General features: G+C 46.8%; 1 non-coding gene across 1 annotated transcript; it reads right to left on the bottom strand.

Annotated features, from left to right (window-relative positions):
• Nucleotides 1-408: 408 nt before the first annotated feature.
• On the bottom strand, nt 409-482 carry EI90DRAFT_t324. Its single transcript has one exon. It is a non-coding gene; the product is annotated as a tRNA-Ala (tRNA).
• Between the last annotated feature and the right edge of the window lie 15,176 nt (nt 483-15,658).

The raw sequence follows: 15,658 nt of genomic DNA, 5'->3' as shown, positions 1-15,658 counted from the left end.
GGACCAACTGAATGGTAAGGCCTGGGCCCATCTATGAATGAGCAGGGGAACTACAGGGGAAGATGTCTGGAAGAGTCTGGAGCCTGGAAGAGTCTGGAGCCTGGAAGTTGTAGTCTGGAATATTGGGGTTGTAGAAAATATCAAATGATAAAACAATAAGGAATAATGTGACTGGAGGTAAGGTAGGAGTGGGGAGGTACTGGAGGTACATGACTGGAGGTGCTGGAGGTGTGGAGACCAGAAGTAAGAAGGTGGATGGATAGACAAGTTGAGGGTTACCAACAACAAGTAGGTGGCCAAGATCCATATCCTTTTGAAAGAGAGGTCCAAGGAGGTGGAGGTATGGTAGTGGAGGTCCGGAGGTAGGTGTTGGAATTTGCATGTGGTCTTTTAGGGAAACCTAAAAGTTGGACATACTGGGAATCGAACTCCAGTCCTCTGGATCGCGAACTCAGTGTGCACAGCCATTACACCATATGCCCTGTTAGGCTGAGGTGGTTATTTCAACACACCCCCTTCACATTGGATTGACCAGATCCACATGTGACCCAAACCACCAGGGTTCCAACAACCTGTGAGCTGTCACCCCCTGAATTTATATTCAGGCCGGACTTACTGCTAATCTCCTACATGTAATCATGTGGTCTGAAGCAGCTGGATTTGGGTCCTTAGTGCTCTGAGCCACCCCCTGAAACTTTGTCAGGCTGGCTAATTTAATGCTTAACTTCATGTGCCCAGCTCACGTGGCAGCAACTGGATTTGGGTGTGCTCAGTGTATTCTGCAGAATGTCCACCATGTTGGAATTTGCATGTGGTCTTTTAGGGAAACCTAAAAGTTGGACATACTGGGAATTGAACTCCAGTCCTCTGGATCGTGAACTCAGTGTGCACAGCCATTACACCATACTGAGGTGGTTATTTCAACAGTAGGAGGTCCGGAAAGAGGAGTGAGAGTTGAGGTATGTCCTGAGGTTCCTGACAGCTTGTCAGTACTCTAGTAACTTACCAGAACAATGTAGGAGTTCCGGAGGTGATGTGGACACAGATCAGAGGAAGGGTGGAAGAGAGTCGAAGGAGGAGGTAGTCCTAGGATCGTTGGCATCGACCAGCAGCAGCAGAGAGAGATTGCGAGGGCTGGTGGAGGTTATAAGAGTCATCTAGGACTAGGGTGGAGGGAGGTGGAAGATCTGGGATATGACAAGAACCCTTTACCCAACTCCACACCATACATATGTAAATACACAGGCACAACAAGGAATAACAAAGAATAAACCCACCATCCCTTCCTTACAAAATTGCAGTATCTTACAGTGGAACACCCTAGTAGAATACCTGAGGTCCCAGGGAAATCACTTGGAAGGAGCACACTGTTTAAAACTCGGCTGTAAGGCCTGGAGAGGCCATGCATGCTCCTTTATCTCTTGTTCAAATAGATTATTCTTGTATATACAATTCATTTAAGTTATTGTAACAGCACACCTTTGCATGCTTGTCTATTGTTTACAAAGCTGCATGTGTATGCCGACTTTGGTGTACATTCACTCTTGTATATAAAGTGGTGTGGGGTGTAGAAACAGCTCTCCAGCCTATCTACTCCCCCATTGAAAATTACAGCTTATTACAGCATACATCTTTGATGGACTGGGAACCAGGCCCTCAACATGACTAAGCTACATGCTTTGGGTAGATACTGTTGGAATAACCATCAGGGATGGAGTAACCTCCCTGGCATAATGGGCGAGTAGTGTATGGATGCACGCTAGAGGTCCTGGGTTCGATACCAGGCTTGTCCATTTTATGTCATTTGTCCAGTCACCTGGTTTACCTCAGTTGAATTCATGACATAAGTCTATAGCGCTAGCAGTGTTGAATTTCTTCAGATACTACCTGTGATTACTATCCATCTTACAGTTTTTTATGCTTGGTGAGTTCTTTTCAACTTCACTGCTTCTTGATTGACATCGATACGTGCTGATCTCAAACCTGCCAGACCTTCGAATGAGACCTAGAAGGGTAGCTGGGACACCTTCTGCTCCATGGAAGGTCAATAGGTCTATGCGCTGTAGGAGAAATAACGGCCACACTATGGAAACCCATTATGGAAATATGCCAGATAAATCACAAAAACCTCATACGACAAGTAGATATGAGAACATAGAAGGACCTGAATTTTAACGAATTTTACGAATTTTTACGAATTATTATGACTATACACGATAAATCGAAAGAAAGAAAAATAACAAAAATACTTCAAGCTTACCATCAACGAGACGGAATTCTCGGGGGAATTTATAGCAAATATTAAACCAAGAATTAGGACAATCGACCAAGATTTGACTATAAAAATAATCAGAGAACCTCCACGGAAACTACTTTCCCACGTCCGCACACGTAGCAAGGATGGAAGTACCACGGAACAAAGATTCCTCAGGAACTAATGCAAAAGTCAAAGTCGTGTTTATAATAGGAAATGTAGATGTCACCCAAACGGAACCAATGAGAGTAATTACAGGGGAAACTACCCATAAACGACGGAGATATGACTAAAACTCCTGCAAAACGAGGACAATGTCTAAAAAGCAAGCGCGAAGATTAACTAGTAACGACCGAGACAAGCTTGATAGCCCATTAGAAAGGAAAGGATCTACTCTTGATCCTCCCAAATTTCCATAATAAAAGGATCATGCGTTAATGAGAAATCCAATAACGGGAATAGCGACATCAAAAGTCCGAGCTCAGGGACAAGACGATGATTGCGTAGGATCCATAATTAAAACATACAACGAAATTTACACGGAAATTATGAAAAATAGGAAACTATAGTTATGCAAATTCTCAGCCCAAACGGTCCAGCCGTTGTGAAGTTATACCCATGACAGGAATATAGGAATCCGCATCATGTGTAATGACACGTGAGGGTGGCGATGCGCAGGGAACCGGCCGTCGGAACCGAGATCCGCACTTCGGCAGATCGCGAAGACCAATTTCCGTCCAAATAAGGAAGAGCCCGGTCAAAACAAAGCACGAAAAGTGCAAAACAACCTTAGATCATGAGGGAAAAATCTGAAATAAATCACAGAAGCCCATATGAAAGAAATAAACACCCGCGCATATCATAAATCCCGAACAACTAAACAAAAACGGCTCCCGCATACGAACAACTATGGGAACGATGCACGTGATTACCGAATGTGCACGCGAAACTTTGCTAACTCAACGAATACAGGGAAATAGGACACAACCTTAGTACCATTGGAAAGGTGGGAATAAATGAAAATTTATGATACCAAGAACGTGAGAAAACATCCAGAAATGAATGAGATACAAGGACATGAAGTTAGAAACCTGAAAACACGCGGGAAGACAGCTTCAAGAGGTCTAGAGCCCTAAATAAAATACATAAAAATATGATATCTTCGAGGACGACCTACTATAACAACGAACAATACATATGGAGGATTAGGATGTGATAATACAAAGGGGAATCAGGGAATATGAACGAAATTCACGAAAACTACTAAACTACGACGGACCATGGCGGGAATTTTAGGGAACGATGTTCTAATGAAGTAGAGAGCTATAACACATTCGTTTGAGTAATTCTTGATTACTAGCAACTTTTTCTTTCAGTTTTAAACCTGAATAATTCACTCATTTATCATTTCAGTCTCATTTTAACTAAATGTCACTAAATAAAATTGGAATAAATCAGCTGAAGGTCTCAGCACAGTCGCACGCATAGTAATGCGAGGTTTGAATTCAGTATGACCGAGTCATAGCGAACTTAATGGGAAATATGGGGAATTTGAAATAGGGAACTGCGGCAAATGCGGCACAGACAAATTCTAATTAACCATTAAAATAGCTTAGGCGAGGAAGGACAATAAGGATTCCAGGTGCAGTCTGACCGCAGTAGAGCCGCAGTTCAGCGCAGCAAAGCGCAGTGGAACTATAGCGTGAAAATTTCACTTTTTATTCAGTTTGAGAAAAATACACTGTAAATAAATCCTGTAAATAGAAGGTAGAGCGTGAAAAAGGAAGGCGACCCAAGGAGTATAAAAAGGGAGACCCTTTCTGCGACTTTTCGCCCCCCTTAGAGAAGTAAGAAAATAGAGTATTATTTTTCTCAAGCATTTCTGGTTGTCACTCCAGTGCGAAAAAGTGATATACAGTTAAGATTGCCACTGTAGTAAAAGGCAGCAAATAAGGAGAGAAATATTAAGTAGATATTTCAACAGGAGAGCTGGTTAACACTCCAGATTTCAAAGTGTAAACACAAAACAGTTATTTTGCTACTGTTAAAACAAGCGATAAAATAAAGACAAAAATAAAACGAACTCAAGGGACACTCCAGACACCATCCAAATTCATTAACTGAATAGAATCTTTGAAACTTCACCAAGTAGAAGATTAAATTCAAGTTTAAATCCAAATTAAACAACGCTACACAGAATTACACCTAGACAAATTAATAAATTTCAATAAAGAAACAGCTCCGCAGGGCTCGGTTTATCTGTAAGTCAATTCCCAGGAACTTTAAAACTAACCCATAAAAATAGAATTAGCCAAAACACTCGGATTGGTACTTTATTTACAATAAATAACACTAGTACACTTCCCCATCCTAACTAAAGAACCAGGGAACAGCTTGGTGGTGGTCTCGTTTGAACCTCCCAACTGACCTTCCTTCGTTCTCTCCTTCAGCGCACTCCTGTGCCAAAACCCATGGCTGGAAACAGCCAGCTCAGCTCCTGTCAGGCTGAGCCGTTAGATGCACCCTTGGCATCTAATTCCAGTCCTAATCAGGCTGGAGCCACACCACACCTCTCTGCATGTGGTGAGGTCGATACCCAGGCAGAAGGACCATCCCTTACACCTGGGGATGACCCCAAAGAGGTGTTGACAGGAGGTGATCCTGTCCCAGATGTGTTGGGTCAGCAGGCACCAGATCCAGTGCTGCCTATAGACAAGCCACCCGATGCAAACACAAAAGATGTGCCAGAACCAGGCACATCGACCTTGCCCCCTCCAGACCCTGGAGACCCTCCAGGCCCATCTGCAGGGCCTGATCCCATAGTCATTGAGGCTACAAACAAAAGTATGATGGTGGATCATAATGATTTGTTCCCACAGGAGTGCCTCTAGGTGCCCCAATTGCTCCAGAACCACCCCCTCCTGATGGAGAGGGTATCCAACCTGATCCTCCCATTGCAGCTAATGCACTCGGGACTGCCACTCCCCCATCCCCCACTTGAAAGGATGGGGATGGACATTGAAACAACCCTTGCCAACCTTCATTCATGATATTGTTTATCAGGATTGATCAAGTTGATCCTGTGATTTACCTCCCAAAAGGGGGGTAATACCTCAGGTGCTGGCACCATCACATCATTGTATCTATCCCTCCACCACTTGTGGAGGGGTTTAAAGGCATCATCAGTCATCTGACGATGTTCCAAGTGTGGACAATCCGGTAATAGGCCAGACTTTGGGTCAGGCCAGCCCAACAGGAAGGATAAAGCATCCCCAGATGCTTCAGATGCGACGTTTTTTAGAGCAAAAACACCCTCAGGGTGTTCCTCCTCCCTAGAGGGCTGTGTGGGTGGCAAAGTACTCTTCGCCTTTTCAAGTCACATTTGCTGTGAACTTGCAGCAACTGTCACATGGTTGCTTGTAGTATTTGGACTATCCCTTTTGATTAGTCCTATCTGTTTCCATCAGGCCTGTCATCCTGTCGAGACAAATGATTGTTCAGTAGGAATGTTGAAGGAAGGGATTTCCCCTCCAAATACATGAACTACATGCTTGCCGAAGTCAAGCATGACCTTATAGGTGTTCAGCCAGGGAGCATGTAAGGGATGGGTGGTAGAGTGGTGATGTGCGCTGAAGGAGAGAACGAAGGAAGGTCAGTTGGGAGGTTCAAACGAGACCACCACCAAGCTGTTCCCTGGTTCTTTAGTTAGGATGGGGAAGTGTACTAGTAATATTTGTTGTAATTATAGTACCAATCCGAGTGTTTTGGCTAATTCTATTTTATGGGTTAGTCTAAAAGTTTCTGAGAATTGACTTACAGATAAAGCCCTGTGGAGCTGTTCCTCTATTGTAATTTCTCAATTTGTCTGGGTGTAATTCTGTGTAGGATCGTTTAATTTGGATTTTAACTTGAATTAAATCTTCTACTTGGTGAAGTTTCAAAGATTCTACTCAGTTAATGATTTAGATTGTGTCTGGAGTGTCCCTTGAGTTTGTTTTATTTTTGTCTTATTTTATTGCTTGTTTTAACAGTAGCAAAATAACTGTTTTGTGTTTACACTTTGAAATCTGGAGTGTTAACCAGCTCTCCTGTTGAAATATCTACTTAATATTTCTCTCCTTAATTGCTGCCTTTTACTACAGTGGCAATCTTAACTGTATATCACTTTTTCACGCTGGAGTGACAACCAGAAATGCTTGAGAAAAATAATACTCTATTTTCTTACTTCTCTGAGGGGGTGAAAGGTCGCAGAAAGGGTCTCCCTTTTATACTCTTTGGGTCGCCTTCCTTTTTCATGCTCTACCTTGTATTTACAGGATTTATTTACAGTGTATTTTCCTCAAACTGAATAAAAAATGAAAATTTCACGCTATAGTTCTACTGCGCTCTGCTGCACTGAACTGCAGCTCTACTGTGGTCAGACTGCACCTAGAATCCTTATTGTCCTTCCTCGCCTAAGCTATTTTAATAGTTAATTAGAACTTGACTGCACTGCATTTGTCGCAGTTTTCTATTTCAAATTCCTCATATTTACCATTAAGTTCGCTATGACTTGGTCATTCTGAATTCAAACTTCGCATTACTATGCATACGGCTGCGCTGAGACCTTCAGCTGATTTATTCTATTTTTATCCAGTAACATTTAGTTGAAATGAGACTTGAAATGATAAATGAGTGAATTATTCAGGTTTAAAACCGAAAGAAAAAGTTGCTAGTAGTCAAGAATTGCTCAAACGAATGTATTATAGCTCTCCACTTCATTGGTATATCGTTCCCTAAAATTCCCACCATGGTCTGTTGTAGTTTAGTGGTTTTCGTGGATTTCATCCATCTGCCCTGATTCCCCTTTGTATTATTGCATCCTAGTCCTCCATATGTATTGTTCGTTGTTATAGTAGGTCGTCCTCGTAGATATCATATTTTTATGTATTTTATTTGGGGCTCTGGACCTCTAGAAGCTGTCTTCCCACGCGTTTTCAGGTTCCTAACTTCATGTCCTTGTATCTCATTCATTTCTGAATGGTTTTTCACGTTCTCGGTATCATAAATTTCCATTTATTCCCACCTTTCCAATGGTACTAAAGTTGTGTTTTATTTCTGGGTATTCGTCGAGTTAGCAAAAGTTTGCGCGCACATTTGGTAATCACATGCATCGTTCCCATAGTCGTTTGTATGTGGGCACCATTTCTGTTTAATTGTTTGGGATTTATGGTATGCGCGGGTGTTTGTATCCTTTATATGGGCTTCCGTGATTTATTTCAGATTTTTCCCTCATGATCTAAGGTTGTTTTGTACTTTCTGTGCTTTGTTTTGACCGGAGTCTTCCTTATTTGGACGGAAATTGGTCTTCGCGATCTGCCGAAGTGCAGATCTCAGTTCCGACGGCCAGTTCCCTTTGCATCGCCACCCTCACATGTCTTTAAACATGATGCGGATTTTGTCAGGGGACAACTCCTGGGTCCCCATGACCCTCCCCTATGGTCCACAGCCCTGAGGTGTAACCAGCCCTATCCAGGGCACAACCTACTGTGGGTAAGAAGATGAGAAGGAAGCTAACTTCTCATCTTCCCACAGTGGCCACAATATCAGGCAAACTTCCGGGGATACCCGGAAGTGACATGGAGGGGTGGGAACCGGGCCCGGAACATGTGGCACACGGAGTGTGCACGGATGTGGGAAGCGCAGCGGGTGGACGCGGGTCCGGATGCGGGCTCGGGTCCAGGCTAGTCAGGGTATGTGCCCTGACAGATTTCTATATTCCCGTCATTGGTATAACTTCACAACGGCTGGACCGTTTGGGCTGAAAATTTGCATAACTATAGTTTCCTATTTATCATAATTTCCGTGTAAATTTCGTTGTGTGTTTTAAATATGGATCCTACGTAAACGTCATCTTTTCCCTGAGCCCAGACTTTTGATGTCACTCTTCCCGTTATTGGGTATCTCATTGATGCGTGATCCTTTTATTATGAAAATTTGGGTGAATTAAGATTAGATCCCTTCCTTTCTAATGAGCTATCAAGCTTGTCTCGGTCGTTACTGCTTGTTCTTTGCGCTTGGCTTTTAAACGTTGTCCTCATTTCCCGAGAGTTTTGGTCATATCTCCATCGTTTATGGGTAGTTTTCCCTGTAATTACTTTCATCGGGTCCATTTGGGAGACATCTACATTTCCTATTATAAACACGACTTTGAATTTTGCATTAGTTCCTAAGGAATCCTTGTTCCGTGGTACTTCCATCCTCAGCTATGTGTGCAGGCGTGGGAAAGTAGTTGCTGTGGAGGTTCTCTGGTTGTTTTTATAGTCAAATCTTGGTCGATTGTCCTAATTCTTTGTTTAATATTTGCTATAAATTCCCCCGAGAATTCCGTCTTGTTGATGCTAAGCTTGAAGTATTTTTGCTAATTTTCTTTCTTCCAATTTATCATATGTAGTCATAATAATTTGTAAAATTTCGTAAAAATTCAGGTTCTTCTATTTTCTCATATCTACTTGTCGTATGGGGTTTTGTGATTTATCTGGCATATTTCTATAATGGGTTTCCATAGTGTGACCGTTATTTCTCCTACAGCACTTTCTTTATTTGTTCTTTATTCTTTGTATACTGTCAGGGACCGACCCGGGGTCGAGAGCGCCCGGGTGTATCGCCCGAGGCTGAGGGTCCGGTAGGTATGACGCGGGCACGCGTAGCAACGGGCCCGAAGCAGACAAGGGTCCCTGGCCACTAAGACTAAAGTGGGAAATGTGAGAAGAAGGTTGCTTCTCAGTTCCCACTTAGGCTGTGTTTATATACATGTGGTTGAAGGCCACATGGGAAGCGCCACGTCATCCGAGCACACAGCCACCTCCGTCTGGGTACCTCCGTAAGAGGTCCTAGGAGCGTCCGGTGTGCGGGGGGTCGTCTGGTGTGTCCGGGTTCGGGCGCGTTACACTGCAGCCAGGTCAATGGTACATTGATACAAAGGAAGTCGTCCGTGTGATAAGAAAGGAATAAAGAGGAGAGAGAATAGAAAAGAAGGAACAGAAGAAAGGGAAGGGAGAAAAGGGGAAGAGGGGGGAGGTCGGGAGGAGTGGATGGTGGGGCACCGGGTTAGGTGGGGCCGGGTCAGGCGGGCGTGCCCTGACATATACAATGTAAAACAATTGTATTTACATATGTATGGCTCGGGTTCGGGTAAAGGGTTCTTCACTCTTTACCCTCAACCTGATGTCGAATCATAAGCTCCTGTCAGGGACGCGTCCGGGGTCGAGAGGGCCCGGGGGTAATATCCGGCACTGAGGCCGTCGCGGGGTGTGTGTCAGGGCACGCCCGCCTGACCCGGCCCCACCTAACCCGGTGCCCCACCATCCACTCCTCCCGACCTCCCCCTCTTCCCCTTTTCTCCCTTCCCTTTCTTCTGCTCCTTCTTTTCTATTCTCTCTCCTCTTTATTCCTTTCTTATCACACGGACGACTTCCTTTGTATCAATGTACCATTGACCCGGCTGCAGTGTAACACGCCTGAACCCGGACACACCGGACGACCCCCCGCACACCGGACGCTCCTAGGACCTCTTACGGAGGTACCCAGACGGAGGTGGCTGTGTGCTCGGATGACGTGGCGCTTCCCACATGGCCTTCAACCACATGTATATAAACACAGCCTAAGTGGGAACTGAGAAGCAACCTTCTTCTCACATTTCCCACTTTAGGCAAGTAGCTTACACTTCCCTTGATAATGACAATAACACATTTCCCACTTTAGTCTTAGTGGCCAGGGACCCTTGTCTGCTTCGGGCCCGTTGCTACGCGTGCCCGCATCATACCTACCGGACCCTCAGCCTCGGGCGATACACCCGGGCGCTCTCGACCCCGGGTCAGTCCCTGACAGTGTGGAGCGGGCGTGCGTACTGGTGGGCCCGATCCGGGACAGTGGTCCCTGGCCACTCAGACTGAAGTGGAGAATGTGTTATTATTATTAAAGGGGAAAACTATGCTACTTACCTGAAGTGGAGAATGTGAGAAGAAGGTTACTTCTTCAGTTCCCACTTCAGGTACATTTATGTACATGCGGCTTGAGTCACATGACAGGTGCCACATCATCCTCGGAGGCAGCCGCAGGCATCCGGGTGTCCCCGTGGGGGATCCCAAGAGTGTCCGCTACATGCGTGCATGCTGGGCACAGCGGGAAGCCGTCCAGGGTGTGTGGGCCGGACGGGTCAATAGTACATCGATACAAAGGAAGGTGGTCCGTGTAGATAGAAAGAAATAAACAGGAAGAGGAAGATGAGAAGAATGAAATAAAGAAAGGTGAAAGAAGAGGGAAAAGAAAGGGGAGGAGAGGGAGGAAGGAGGGGGGAGGGGGATAGACAGCGGGGAGCGGGTGTGGTGTGGCCGGGTGGGCCCGGGTGGGCCCGGGTCAGGCGGGTGTGCCCTGACAGCTCCATACAGCCTAGATCTCGACTACTGAGGACTGAGGAGTCAACACAGGCCAGCATTCCAACTGGCCTTACACTTTTTTAGGCTTTATTGGCTTATATTCACAGGAATCTCATGTGCGTGCCTTCTAAATTGCGCGCACATACGCTTTTTCGGCTTATTCTCGTGCCCCACTTGCATGCTTCTTCCCAGACGCGTTTTTACACTCTAGGAACTTTTCTCACGTGCAATCCACATGTGTGTCATGACCGACAAATCCTGGGGCTCCATCAGCAGCGAATCAATGCCGATAGGCGAATCCGCCGACCCGAAACCCAATCTAACCAGCCCCAATCCGATGTCTGGCCCCCTGCCCTATCAACCATGCACTGCATCCAGACCTCCACCTGCATCCGGACTTCTGCCCACATCCGGACCTCCACCCACATCTGTACCTCTGCCCACCTCCACACCCTCTGGACCTCTGCCACTCCTGGTTGCCCTCCACACCCTGTGGTCAGGCCAACACTCCCCTCCGACCTTGCTGGCCATCATGCTGCCCTTGTTTGTGATGGCACTGATGGACCACCCTCTGTTGTGGACTTGTCAGCACCGCGCTGATTTCCATGTCCCTTCACGGACTTGTGTCAGCACCGCACCGACCCCGCTTATTTGCGGACTTGTATCGGCGCCACGCGCTGACCTCCACTTTTCTCTGGCCATCTTGTCACTCAGCAGCATACCATTCATTCCTTGCCGAGTGCCTATATTGTTCATCCATTCATTCGCTTAACTTGCCAATATTGGCACTTGATCCGCTTTTGTTTAGTTCATTGCCTCCCATTTCCCGGGCTCTTGTCCTTCATTCAGTTTGACAATCCCCGCTTATTTCCGCGCCGGACCGCGCCGGACTGACCGGTCCTTCTGTGTTTCCCTCCTGCCTATTTATATCCTGTAAATACTTTCGGGGACCTTAGTCTGAAATCAACTAGAGTACCCCCCTGTCTGGTCTGAGTCCCTCCTTCTGCAAAGGGGGCTTCCCCCCTCTGAGTCCGTGCTCGCGGAGTCCACGCTCCTCCTATAGGTCCGCTCCGCCCGCAAGTCTTGTTTGAAGTCCGCTGTAAGTGTCAGTCTGTAAATACGGGATCTCCCCCAAACGTCAAGCTCAGGGCACAGCGCTCCACCTGAGTCGCTGAGGCCGCGATCCCACTCTGTTAACCTTGAACAGCACTTCCGGACGCGCCGCATATTTCTGCCCGCATATCCGCGCGCGCGCTCCAACAGACCTCTGCCACAATCTCCGACTCCGACAATAATCCAGTCTCTGACAATATTCCCGTCTCTGACAATGTGCGCAACTCTCAGATGCGCACCTGTGTTGATTAGGCCATTCTCACACCAAGTTCACATGCATGTACGCTTATCCAAATGCGTGCTTGCCCACTCTACTCGCTTCTCACGTGTATATCACATATACACAACATTCTAGATGCTTACTGGTGCTCTCCAGGCTCTTCCTTGCGCTCTCACCAGGCCTTTTCTCTGCTCTTTGGGCACTCCCACACACAGACCATGTGCGGGCTTCAAAACACACGCTTGCTTGTACCTCGGAGCTCCCGTATTCCGCAATCACCTCAGTACCCCTTGATGGTCACCACCCCCTCTTTTCAATTTATTACCTACGCCTCCCTAAGTACGGAGCCCTGAAGGCTTCCGGACAGCTCCAACGTCTGCTAGCGCACTCCTGCCTCCGCTGGGCAATACACTCGCTTGCCCTGCAAAGCCCACCTTCGGGCCTATCCCTCCTTTCCATTTCTGGGTTATCGCCTACCATTCCGTTTGTTACAGGAATGGGTTCCGGGGAACCCAACCTGAGCCGTTCTGCTCACGGATAGGAGTGGCTGCGTAGCCAATGAAGGGAGAGCAGGAGGAGATCTGAGACCGGGTGTACTAACGGTAACTTGGCACTCTGAGGAGCGTACCGGCAGTGGGTGTGATGTCATGCTAATGGTAACTTGGCACTCTGAGGAGCGTACCGGCAGCGGGTATAATGGGGGCTCCTTGAGGGAGCCACCTAACAATTGGCTAGCGGCAACTTGGCGCTCCAAGGAGCATACCGGCAGCGGGTATAATGGGGACTCCTTGAGGGAGCCATCTAACAGTTGGCTAGCGGTGACTTGGCGCTCATGTGAGTGTACCGGTAGCGTGGGTAGTTGGCACTCCTTGAGGGAGTAGCCCAGTGGTTGTCTATCGGTTACTTGGCGCTCAAGGGAGCGTACCGGTAGCGGGATTTGTTGGGACAGGCAGGTTGGTTGACCAGTGCACGGTAGTGAGTGACCGTGGGTATTTGGGCCTGTGGGTACGTGGCCAGGCATCCTGGGGCTGCCTGGGTCACTTCTCCCTCCCAAGAAGGAAGGAAGGGTTGTAGGACCCAGTAGGGTACTACAGGAAGGATAGGAATGGGAGCTCAACCACCCAGTGGGGGGTGGGAGTGGGAAGAGTGAGGTCCGGTGTCTGAGCACTCACCGGGCCATTGAGGTTTTCTCACAGATTGTAAGAATATCGATGTAGACATCAATATGGACCAAGTCAGATGTTACAGAGAAGGCTTACAGTGGTGGCACAATGGTGTGGCAGTTACAATCGCAGTACAAAGTTTTGTGGGTTATGTATTAGATAAGGAAGGAACAATTCTGGCAACTGCCTTACATGTCATATGACTCATAACTATCTAATATAAATATTACAATGGTCAAGGGAAATCCCTTGAAACTCAACAAATCCCCCAGCCAGCACCAAAACCCAGTGGGAAAGCTTGGCATGGGGTTTGACAGTGAAATAAGGTGATGGAATCCCAAAGTCTGCTTGCCTATAGTCACGGACCATAAGATTCTAGATCCGTTTCTATAACACCGTTAACCCCATAACCTGACTCGTCGGTAATATTCACTTGGCTAATGTCTAACCCCATTAGCTCCGCTCCACTCGGCTCTGCCATTTGCGGACCCGCCCTCGTTGTAACTATATATATACTCAACTTGTACATAGGTTACACCTCAGTAATAAAATCGACTAGAGTTTACCCCCTTCAGTTCTGGTTGCCAGTTTAGTAAGTTAGGGCACAGACGTGTTACTTGGCACAGCGCTCCTGGCATAAGTCGCTGAGGCCGAAGCCCTCCGCCACGGAGACACTCCTTCGTCTCAACCTGGTCTCTGACACTTCGCTCTTGCTGAACACATCTGTGAACTCATGGTACATACTCCTTCGGAATGGCCAAAAGGTCAACGGAATTGGTGTGGGAGGAGGCAGCCCTCAAGTGGCTGTCCTGGGAAGGGATGGTTAGGCTGAAGGATACCGATCCTTCGAGTTGACAAGCCTTCATGAATGTGGAATGGCTGATGAACTCAATGGATGGTACTGGAGAAATGGGAGCCTGGGGCTGAGGTGCTAACGGAACATCAGATGGTTGGATGTTGGATGACAGTGTTGGTGCCGGAGACGACAGGGGAGAGCTCGGAGTAACTGTCTTGGTTAGTTTAGGAGTTCAGAACATAATACTGCTTGAGACCCAGTCAATCAACAGATTGTAGTGGGTAAGCCAGTTGTGTCCTAGGACTAGAGAACAAGATCCATCCAGCAATGTGACAAAGAAAGTCATGGGGGTGATGTTTCCAGAAGTGAAGTGGAGGGGAATATCAATGGCACGGGTTATGATGGAGTTGGTGCTACTGTCGAAAAGGCATAGTTGTAGAGGTTTTATTTGATATGTCTTCAGGGCCAGCTCCTTCACAAATTTGTCATCGATGAAGCAGTCCGAAGACCCAGAGTCTACAAGTGCAGGAATGTTCTCATAGGTGCAGAAGAGTTTATTTTTTGTCCTAATATTGGATGGGGGAGTAGGAACAGGAGAAGTGAAAGAAGAGAAGAGAAGAGAAGTGGAATGATCTATGGAAGTAGTTGGAGGTGGAGGTGGAGAAGAAAGTGAACTACCTACAATATCTACAATGGGTAGAACATTAACCGAAGGGTCAACATTTAAAGGAGGAAGTAGACCATTAGGAAGAGAAAAAGAAACAGGAATGTGGAGGGAGGACAAGTCGGAAATGGAAGACATGTTTAGGTGTACTTCCTTGAGTGCACAGAGGGAAGAATCGCAACCGCAGAGTCCACAGGGGTGCAGACTAATTTTTTGCCTCTGCAGAAGCGGAACCTTGCTCTTCAGTCCTGGCTGTGCAGGCCTTAGATGCATGAGAAGAAGACTTAGGGCAGTCCTTGACCATGTGGCCAGACTGTCCGCAGAACATGCAAAGTTTCTCGTCAAGACGACGCTTACGCTCCTGTGGCGTGAGCTTGCCATTGTCTCCGAGTTTTGATGAGAGGTCCGGTTTGGCAAAGCTCGCCTTGGACTTCTTGTTGTCCTTCAGAGGCTTGCTACTGGAAGCGGGATTGAACGAGGAGGAGGAAGGGACGGTGTTGGAGCAGGAAGCAGTAGTGGTCTTGTCAAAGACATTGGAGGTGGAAGGTTTCACATGACAAGTTACTTCAGATTTACGCTCCCAATAGTGTGCATCAAAAGTCTGCGATAACGTGTGAAGTTCCGAAAGGGTGGATGGTTTCCCTACCCTAGCAATGTCATCTTTGATATGTTCCAGCAATCCGTTATAAAAGAAACAGTGGAGTGCAGCTTCTCTGTAACCATGAAACTGTGATGCATGCCGATTGAACTCGATGACATACTTGTTAATGTGGTGACTGTCCTTCATGTCTAGGGTCATAAGTTGGACTTCGGCATCACCCACAGGATCGTGAGGACTGAAGTTGGTCTGGAGTTCATTGATGAACTCCTGGTAATTATTCATCCAGTGAGGATGAAGTAAGGAATTTTGGTCAAACAGTAGGTCCGGCTCAAACCAATCAAGAGCCATCCCCTTGAGGTAAGATAGACAACTTTCATACCTTGGTACTATCCGGATGCAAATTGTCGCGAAATTTGCGTTGCAGCTCATT

The sequence above is a fragment of the Cantharellus anzutake genome (genome assembly GCF_015039405.1).
Source record: "Cantharellus anzutake strain C23 chromosome Unknown EI90scaffold_251, whole genome shotgun sequence".
NCBI classification, from domain to species: Eukaryota; Fungi; Basidiomycota; class Agaricomycetes; order Cantharellales; family Hydnaceae; genus Cantharellus; species Cantharellus anzutake.
This window is presented reverse-complemented; position numbering and strand designations above follow the sequence as displayed.